Source organism: Brassica oleracea, chromosome C7 (genome assembly GCF_000695525.1).
Source record: "Brassica oleracea var. oleracea cultivar TO1000 chromosome C7, BOL, whole genome shotgun sequence".
Taxonomy (NCBI): domain Eukaryota; kingdom Viridiplantae; phylum Streptophyta; class Magnoliopsida; order Brassicales; family Brassicaceae; genus Brassica; species Brassica oleracea.
Window position 1 is genome coordinate 22,673,879 of NC_027754.1, and position 10,918 is coordinate 22,684,796.

A 10,918-nucleotide genomic window follows, 5' to 3' on the forward strand; every position below is an offset into this window, starting at 1 on the left:
TTTTAAGGAAATGGTAAAATTTGATATCGCACACGAAAGAAAAATTTTTGTTTTTAAAATTATCTAAATAACTCTATACTCATTTTTTTATATGATTTCACACATTCGTAAAAAAATAGATAGTTTAAGATGCAAAAAAAAAATATTTACTTAATGAATATAATATGAACGAATATTACAAATACATCATTTAATAAAATAAATAATTAAAAACTGAAAATTCATATTTGCGCTGGCGCGCGGGTCAGGGTCTAGTTTCTATTTGTAAATTATAATATTTTGATTCATATGGTTTGGATGAGTATGGTTTGATCAGATTCTTTTTTTTTTTTTGGTAAATGTAATTTACTTCTTATACTATATATTAGCTTGCTAACAATTTGTATTGCATTCAATTTTTTAAATCAAATATATGTTGTTTATCTGGTACTTATGATATCATTTTGATCTGGCCGTTTCGACTTTTTACACTCAATTATTTGTTTGCGATCAATTAGTTAAACTTATTTTCCCCAAACTAGCAGCAAACACGATTGCCTTGTTCGGTATGTGTCGGTATACGGACCGCCCTTATGATGCCTAAAATACAAAGTTCGGTAATGTTAAGCTGTCAAATGGTCCATCCATGGCCCAATTAGGCTTGATCAGTTGTACCATTTCAATTTTTGGCAGTAATGGGTGGTCTATATTGGACAATGGTCCAAAAAACGTCCAAAACCAATAGAGACCATGTCTAAATAAGCATGTCCATGGACACCCAATAATATTTATAATTATTTTTCAATTATTAGTTTAGATTTTATTTCTAAAATTTTGAAATTATGCTTATTTTCTAAAATTATAAAAGTATTTTTTCTTTTCAAAACTATAAAACTATGTTTTCCTGTCAAAACTGAGAAATTGTGTTTTCCCGTTAAAAACCAAAAAATTGCGTTTTCCCACCAAAACTGAAAAATTGTGTTTTCCCGCCGAAACCGAGAAATTGTGTTTTCACGCCAAAACCGAAAAATTGCGTTTTTCAGCCAAAATTGAGAAATTGGGAAAACCGAGAAATGGCGGTTTCCCGCCAAAACTGAAAAATTGCCGCCAAAACTGAAAAATTACGTTTTCCCGCCAAAACAGAGAAATTGTGTTTTCCGCCAAAATCCAAGAAGTTACGTTTTCCCGCCAAACCGAGAAATTGTGTTTTCCCGCCAAAACTGAGAAATTGCGTTTTCCCGCCAAAATCGAGAAATTGCGTTTTCCCGTCACAATTGAGAAATTGTGTGTTTCCCGCCAAAACCAAAAATTGTGTTTTTTCCGCCAAAATTGAAAAATTGAATTTTCTCGCCAAAACCGAGAAATTGCGTTTTCTCGCCAAAATTGAAAAATTGCGTTTTCTCGCCAAAACCGAGAAATTGTGTTTTTTTGCCAAAACCGAAAAATTATGTTTCCCGCAGAAACCAAGAAATTATGTTTCCTGCCAAAACCGAGAATTTGCATTTTCCCGCCAAATTTATGAAATACATTTTTCCGTCAAAATTGTGAAATTATGTTTTCCGTCAAAATCGTTAATTTTTTATTTTAACGATGGAACCATTTTTTTTTTGTTAAATTGTAAAGTTATGATTTCTTTTGTTAAACTCATGAAAATATGTTTTAGGAAGTCCATGGACACCCATTGTCCATTTGGTCTTCATCCAATTAGACCATGTACCAATTGGTCTTTTGTCCAATTAGACCATTTATTAATTGGACATGTCCATAGCCCGCCTAAAATAAATTGGACTAGGCTAGCCCATAGTCAGTCCGCCCGGTTGACACCTCTAAATGTTACGGGTGGCGTGTACATGAAACGTCTCAATTTATTATGTGGCAGTGTGGCACGTCGACTTGAATCTTTCAACCGAACACGACTCAAAATATAATTAACTTTTGCAGTTTCCCAAATGGTGCCTTCTCAATGGCCCCATCTGTTTACAATTTTATTAAAATGAAATGACCAAGATTTCGTCCGTAGTGGATATAACCAGAGAAGCCGAAAGTGACACTACAAGCATACACCTTCATACATTTACTTATTTGCTTGTAGACGTTCTATGTACGATCTATTTGGTCGTGATTCGTGAACGTATATCCATATGAATGATTCAGCGTTAAAAAAAATCTTATGAAGGGTAAAATATTTTTTGATATATGTGTTGCATCGGCATTTTTCTATTTCTTTTGAGCATCTTATAAATGAAATTTATTATAGGGGCAATGTAAGAGATGTCATCAAATCGACAAAAAAGTATTTGCTTTAAACAAGATAAGGTAGTACATCAGACTCGGAAAAGTGCTAAATACCCCAAATTCGAAGTCTACTAAATTTGTATTTATCCGTTTGTGTGGTCAGACGACGTGTGATGCACCCTGGATCGTAGACCCGAGCAAGGATGATGCACAACTCGACCCAACCAAAGTTTCCCAATCGGATGATGCAACCATGGTGGAGCCAGAAGCTAACTTGGAAAAGAAAGGACTTAGAGAATGAATGTAACCCTGTGGATACATATCTCTGGATGTCACACCTATGGAAGGAACTAAGTGGAAGCAACGATCAATTGACCTTGAAGATATCATGGAGCTAGACACACATGAACACTTTGGACGAGCTGGACAAAGTGACACTTACTTGGGCGAGCTGGTCGAGCTGAATCAAAGTGATACTTACATATCTGAGCTGGATGGGCTGAGTGAGCTAAGTGACACTAGGTTGGAGCTGAATGAGCTAAGTGACACTGAAGATGGAGCTGGTTTAGTTGCTGGGCGAAATGAGCCTTTTTCAGCCCAAAGAAAAATTCGACCAGGCCTTTGGTGATGGTCTCCTGCCCATTTTCATCAAGAAATATCAACAAAAAAAGTCAGATACGTGGTCAGGCAAAGGGTCATTCAACAACACACTTATTTCTGGTCAAAAGTCTTAGTCTTGTTTTTGTTTTCTAAGTTTCTGGTTTTCTACAAAAACTCTTAGTCTTTCTTTGACCACAAGTACTATAAATATGTAATCCCTTTCATGAAATAAGACATATTGGTTTCCCCATTTTGTGAGTTTATCTCATTTGTTCTTTCTAGAACACTTTTCGTTTCTTGGTGAGGTTATCTCCAAGTAAACTTTCTCTATTTCGTTGGACTTGTGCGTCATATCAAGCAACGATTAGAAACCCTTCCTTTGTTGGACTTGTGCGTCATATCAAGCAACAATTGAAGTCTGGTAGTATCAAGAGACTTTCTGCACCTCTTGTGTCACCATTCGATCCATCATTTCTCTCTTTTGGCGAGATAATATCCTTTCAGTCCGTTTGAGTGATCCTGTCTAATCTAGGACGCATCAAGTGGTATCAGAGCCACTCAACCGATACTATCTATCCATCTTTCTCATCTTCCATTTCTAAACACTTCTTCTTCATCTTTCTATCTCAAATCCAAGCCACTACCTTACCTATCGCCATTCTTCTATTAAAAAAAAAAACAGAAAAGAAAAAAAAGATCTATAAAAAAAGAAGAAAAAAAAAATCGAAAAGTTTTGATTTATTTGGCTAGGTGGTGGAAGAGAAATCCTGCTGGCTGAGGAGAAATCCAGCCTTGGAGTGGTTAATACGGATTTCAAAATTCAATTTTCTTATATTTCTATCTTGTATTTCATCTCTTGCTTGCTTGGAAAATCCATTGGGTTACTTTATTTGTCCTCTTATAACTCTGAGAGGAGACTTTTGAGTGACCACAAAATCTGAGAGAAAAAACTTGTGTTGGTGAGATAAACACTTGAGAGTGTGAGGATTATTTTTATCTCTTAACCTTTTGTATTGAGAATTTTCAGGTTAAGATGTTTGGACTTCACAAGAAGAGTAGCCAAGAGAAATTCCAACGACATGCTAATTATCATTTTTCATCTCAAAACTTGTTGAATGTTTTTGATGATTTTGTTCCTGTGCAGGAAAGACTAACCCAAAGAAAACCACATGAGATGCCTAACCGGAGGTGCAAGGAACAGTTTAAAACGTCCAGAGATGAAGCTGTTCAAAGAAGGCTTTTCAGTCAGTTTGAAATCCAAGAATTTTGTGACAATCTTGTAGAGGTAGTGGTGAAAACACTCAAGGACGTCAGAAAAAGCCACAAGAAGAGCACAACCACACGTGCACCTGTAGCTGAACCATCATTATTCATCAATGAAAAACCTAAAGGTAAATCGGAAAACAACCTTGAAGATCTAAAAGATTTTTCAGATTTTTTACCAACTTCTGATGAATATAATGAAGAGATGTTGGAGAGTTTGATCATTTGTGAGGATGAATGTGATATTCCTTCTCCAAAATATGATTTTATGTTTGATGATGAAGAGACTAATAGACTAATAGACTAACCTGTTTTGAACCGGAGCATCCGAGTAGTCTTGTTCTAGTTTCACAGGATTTTGAGAAAGAACAATTCAACTACCCACAACAAGGACCTCTTCTTGACACTAGGAAACGCATGGACGCTGATCTAGGTCCCATCTTTGATGAGGAAAACGAACTTGGTCCAATCCTTGAAGAGGAAGCACCAAGCATAACATCCATCAACATGGAGAATCATCTTTGCTTTGATCTCGGTACAACTCTTGCCCCTTTGTCTCCTAATCCACAAGAACATTGTAAGGAACTTGGTATCATCTGTTCTGTGTCTGATTTGTTTGTTAAATTCAGTTTCACTGACATAAGACGTTTTGGTCTTGAAAAGGTAAAAGAATTTTGTGTTTCAAATTCTGTTTTTGATAACATGATTCATTCTTTTAAGAAACTTGAACCTGATAAACTCTTTGATCAAAAGCATTTTCAAAATGACAATGACATCCCTTCTGGTCTTGTTTTGAGCTTTGATCAGTTTTTGAAACATAACAAATGTTTTGATCATCTTAAAAAATTATTTGAGCTTGTTTTGCAAACCAGATTTCTGTTTTCGAAAACCTTGTGATTCCTTTTTTTTTTGTTTTAAGGATAATGGTTTTGATCTGAGTTTTCCTAATCATGAACTGATCACTGATGATTTGTTTTCTCCCACATGTGCCTGGAAAGAGCTTATGGTTAGTAATTTCCAAAAAACAAAATCACTTAGAGCTGAAACCGATTTTTGATGTGATTTTGTTTTGAAACCTGTCCATTCTTATTCTGAATCTGATCTTGAAATCTTGTGTTCTGATTCTGATCATGTTAGGCACGTTTTGAAAATGTTCTATGGTATTTCTTACCTTGACAATATTCTGATTTATAATACTTTCTTTGAAAAATATATTGAGCTTTTATTAAGAGATTCTCAATCTGAACTTACTCTTTTGTATTCTGATTTTGAGAAGGATAAGCACGTTTTTAAGATGCTCAATATTATCTCATGCCTTGATACCATTATGGTCTGTAATACTTACTTTGATGTGCATTTTGAAAGGCTGAAACATGTGCTATATGTTCTTGAGAAAGAGACTTTGATTTCTGATTTGAACAAGTACATGTCTTGCACATATGATCCTGGTATTTTAATGTTTGCTTTGTGTGTCCAGAATAGACATGTTCAGTCTCGGATTCAGTCTCAGAAAAGTGAAAGCATAGACCAGGATTATAAGCCTCAGGTTTGGAGATTCATATACTCAAGGAAAATGGTATCAAAACTTTAAGGAAGTTTCTTTCCAAAATTTTCTTTCATTGAATTTTACATGATTTTAAAATTCTTTTTGTCTGATTCATTTTCTTTTGATTCAGGTAAAATGGATTTGAGGACAAATCCTTTTCAAGAGGGAGGAAATAATGCACCCTGGATCGTAGACCCGAGCCAGGATGGTGCACAACTCGACCCAACCGAGGTTTCCCCATCGGATGATGCAACCATGGTCGACAGAAGCTAACTTAGAAAAGAAAGGACTTAGGGAGTGGATGCAATCCCGTGGATGCATATTTGTGGATGTCACACCTATGGAAGGAACTAAGTGGAAGCAACGATCAATTGACCTTGAAGATATCATGGAGCTAGACACACAGGAACACTTTGGACGAGCTGGACGAAGTGACACTTACTTGGGCTAGCTGGTCGAGCTGAATCAAAGTGACCCTTACATATCTGAGCTGGATGAGCTGAGTGAGCTAAGTGACACTACCTTTGAGCTAAATGAGCTAAGTGACACTGAAGATGAAGCTGGTTTAGTTGCTGGGCGAAATGGGTCTTTTTCAGCCCAAAGAAAAATTCATAACAAATTCAATTTGGATCGGTTTTACACCAAATTCGACCAGGCATTTGGTGATGGTCTCCTACCCATTTTCATCAAGAAATATCAACAAAAGAAGTCACAGACGTGGTCAGACAAAGGGTCATTCAACAACACACTTATTTCTGGTCAAAAGTCTTAGTCTTTGTTTTAGTTTTCTAAGTTTTTAGTTTTCTACAAAAACTCTTAGTCTTTCTTTGACCACAAGTACTATAAATATGTAATCTCTTTCATGAAATAAGACAGATTATTTTTCCATTTATTCTGAGTTTATCTCCTTTGTTCTTTGTAAAACATTTTTCGTTTTTTGCTGAGGTTATCTCCAAGTAAATTTTCTATATTTCGTTGGACTTGTGTGTCATATCAAGTAACGATTAGAAACCTTTCCTTTTTTGGACTTGTGCTTCATATCAAGCAACAATTGAAGTTTGGTAGTATTAATAGACTTTTCTCACATTTTGTGTCATCATTCGATCTATCATTTCTTTCTTTTGGCGAGATCATATCCCTCCAGTCTGTTTGAGTGATCCTGTCCGATTTAGTACGTATCAACGTGGATATTTAATTTTTATTACGAATAATTGAGTTTGTCTATCGCTGATAGACATATTCTTAGAGAATTAGTCAGTTGGGTTTCGCTTCGCTCGATATCCGTGGTTATAAAAATATTCTACGTTGTTTGCTTCTGCGACGTGGCTTACGAATCTAGTGGCCCCACATTACCGACATTCATGCAGTAAGCCTATCAAAACCGACGTTAAGTTCTGGTGCTGACCCTTTAACGCTCTTCAGCCATGTGTCTACCATGAGTTGGCTTAATCTATTTATTTATGCATTGATTTTACTTGCAATTAGTCATCCCATTTACTACGGTTTTAGGCTTTTTTTCTCATGAATTATTTACTGAGACGCGTCGTGATAGTAATGGCTATATAAAGTTGCTCTACTTCGGTTATATTTACAGAGGTAACGTGAAAAGGCCTTAATATAATTGGAAACAAACTTTAATCTTTTGTCTACGAAATAATAATAATCTTGTCTACGAATCTGATTACCGGGATGGACATTTTATCCGTTAAATTTGATTCGATTCGTTATTCGTTTCGATTCGATCCGAAATTTCCGGATATCCATAAACTTTCGAAACAAAGCAAATATTAAAAATCAATATCCGTTAAAATTGAAGCACATCACAAATATTAAAAATTTTGGAAACGGATATCCGATCCGATCTGTCAATATATAAATACATGTATATCTTGATTATATTTAAAGTTTTTAATCTATAAAATTATATAATTATTATTCTAACATATGATTTGATAAAGTCTATTCACATTATTACTTATATAAAAGTATTACATAAAAGGAATATAACACATTTATGACAATTATAATTTTTTTTTTAAGTTTTGTGCTATTATAATTGTTAACTAAGTTCAAAAAATTACAAAATATGTAGATTCACTACTGCTTTTAATTTTTTTTTATCATATATATCATGCAAAAAAATATTTTACAAAACAAATTTGATCAAAATTTTAAGATTATTTGTATTAATCAAAACATATGAGATATCCGTAAGTATTCGTAAATATCCGCAAATATCTATTTATTTTTCGGATATCCGTTTTTTCGAATATCCGTATTTTTCCGAAGCAAAGCAAATAAAAAAATTAGATATCTGTGACATACGAAGCAAATCACAAATACTTTCAAAAATCCGGATATCCGATCCGTGCCCATGCCTAAACATTGGAAACTTGCATCCATCACATCCTTAGACCACCCGCAACGCGGGGTTTAAGTAGATCCTTAGCATTAATTCTTACTCGGGATTGATTAAAATATTAATATAAAAAAATCATAAGTTAAGAAAGAGTCCTTAACTAAGGAGATTAAGGATTTGGTCCTTGATGAGTTGGCAAAGCCCGATTGGTGAGGGTCAGGGTCGTGTTTTGTAAGGAGAGAAAAAAAAAAAGAAGTCGCGACAATTACAGAAAAAAAATTCCTCCGGCGAAACGAAAGGTGATTCGGCGATCTTCCGTGTTGAAGGGAAATCAGAGCGTTTTAGTTCATTATCTTTGCATTTGGAGTTGATGCATGTTGATTTCATCAATTTTTACGGTTCGATTGTGGGATTTTACTTGAATGAAGGTTTCAAATCGAATTAGGGTTTTCGTCTGGGTTTGCTATTTTCTTATTTCCGATTCGATTCTTTGTTGTTTTCGTCGTCTAGGAATTGAACACATAATGAAAGGAATCAGAGGCAAAGATGATCTTACGGCTGCGTAAAGTTTCATTCTTTCTTCACTCAACTTTTTGATCCCTGTTTATATTTCCTTGTCTGAGAATCTTCAAGATTTGTTCTTTGGGTGATATTGATTTGATGAAAACCTGTTACAGACGTTGTTTCTGATTGGGTTTTGACAAACTTTGCAACATGGTCTCAGCCTCAGGTGGTGGGTTGGCGTACGCTTTTGTGAGCAAAGGCTTGAAAGTAAAGCCTGCACACGCACTCTCCTGGGCTGTTTGCTACGCTGTTGCGTCAGGAACAATGTATAAGGTGATTGATTGATTGTTCATGAACCAATACAAAAAGAGTATACATATCTTTTTACTTACCACGGGTTTTTGTTCTTCTTTCAGGTGAAGGAAACAATCAGAGCAAGAAGTAAACATTCCACCAGCACCAGGGGCAAGGCTTTTGATATTTGATCATATCAAGAGGTTTGTTTACAAGCTTCTCTACTAGTACTCTCTCACAAGGATCAAATATATGAACTGAATCTAACCATTCTCTGTTGTTTTGATCAAATATACCAACCCTCCCTTTTATCTTATATGGTGGTTGTAATAACTTAGAATCTTGGAGATATAGTTTCGAGAGACGTAACCTTGCTAGTTCATTCGCTGAAACTTTATGTTTGCTTTTAAGTAAAACCAACAACGTAACAAAAACTATTTTTTACAACTTTTTTACTTTTAAAATTTTTTAAATGTTTTACAAATTTATTAAATGTTTTACAAATTTAATTATATTCTATTCTTAAGAATTCTATAGTGGATAACACCATTGGACTCACAAATATGATTAGAGTCCTTAACTATTCAAACAAAAAAAATTAAAAAATATATATATTATTCTATTGTTAAGGATTCCAATGATGAGTAACACCATTGGAGTTGCTCTTAGTTCAGTTACATGTATCCAAACTTTATATTTTTTTCGCATACTATCTTAATGTAAGTATATTATACAACAAGTATGAAAAAGACCAGACAAAAGTTATAAAAATACTTATCTTTCAAAAAAAAAAGTTATAAAAATACATGTATATATAACAAAGAAACGATCAATGGTGTAAGAGTTATAATCAGAACTATCTTTAGCTTCTTTTTTTTTTTTTTCTGTCAACTGATTAGCTCGGAAAAACGAAAACAATTTCTTTGATCATTTTTATTATTAAAGATACCATTACGAAATAAATTGGCATTGTTTTAATATAACAAAAATATATAAATACATATGTATATGTAAATTTTTTTGAATATGTATAACAAAAATATATAAATACATATATAATCCGTATATTTAAAAATTAAGGGATTTTATACAAAAAAAAAGATACTGTGGTTTTTTTCTAAATGAAAATGTGAGAGTGATGTACTTCTTTGTCCAATCTTAATTAAATGATTATTTGTTCTCGGGTGGGATGCACTCAGTACTTTTCTAACCCGGCAGGACAGTCTTACCGAACGGTTTACTTTTGGTAATTCTCCAAAATTGACTATTTTCAAGTTCTGATAGTAAAAATAGACAACAAAAAAAAAATGATCAAAATGTTTCATTTAATAAGTAAAATGACTCATATATCTCTAAATATATAAAAAATAGTTATAAAAAAATATATATATAAAAAATAATAAAATAATAAAAAAAATAAAAATTTAATTAAAGCCTTCATGAGGTAAATGGAGTACCGAAATGGCTTAAGGCCCAACACATTGACAAACATAATATAATACAAAACTTTCATAAACATGAGGGCTGGTTGATGAGTAACTGCGACGTGGCAATCTCCTGGTGCATGTGGGTGACACGTATTCTGAGTCCACCATCCTATTCTCCACCGCCTTTGACTCCTTCGCTGCTGTAGAGAAAATTCCGGCGACGTTCTTCACCTAAAACCACCGCAACGCCTTGAATCGCCAATATCTTGTACTCCAAAACACCTTTCACTCAAGCCGAGACCAAATAATCAGAGGGACCATGACTCACCGATGTTAAACCAGAGGAAACTTAGGTCAGACTGAAACATGATTCTTTGTCAGACCGTTTCTAACGCCGACTCTGCTGAATCTATTTCAACAAGACCTAATAAATCCATCAAACTCCCCTTCTTTTAGCAAATATGCTTTACCATATGCCAAAATGGCAAGACTGAGATCGGTAAAGACTGATTCTTATAAAAAAGAAGTAAAGTTGATTCGGTAAACAGGGTATCCGATCAAAAGTCGACGGGATTTATTATAAAGAACAGTGAAAGATGGAGATTATTTATGTTCAACCCATATCAAAGAAGAGAAAGATGGAATTGATAAACAGCTCTGATTTGGGTGAATTTTCCACATCAAAATCGCCTATGCGAAGAAGATATCGCC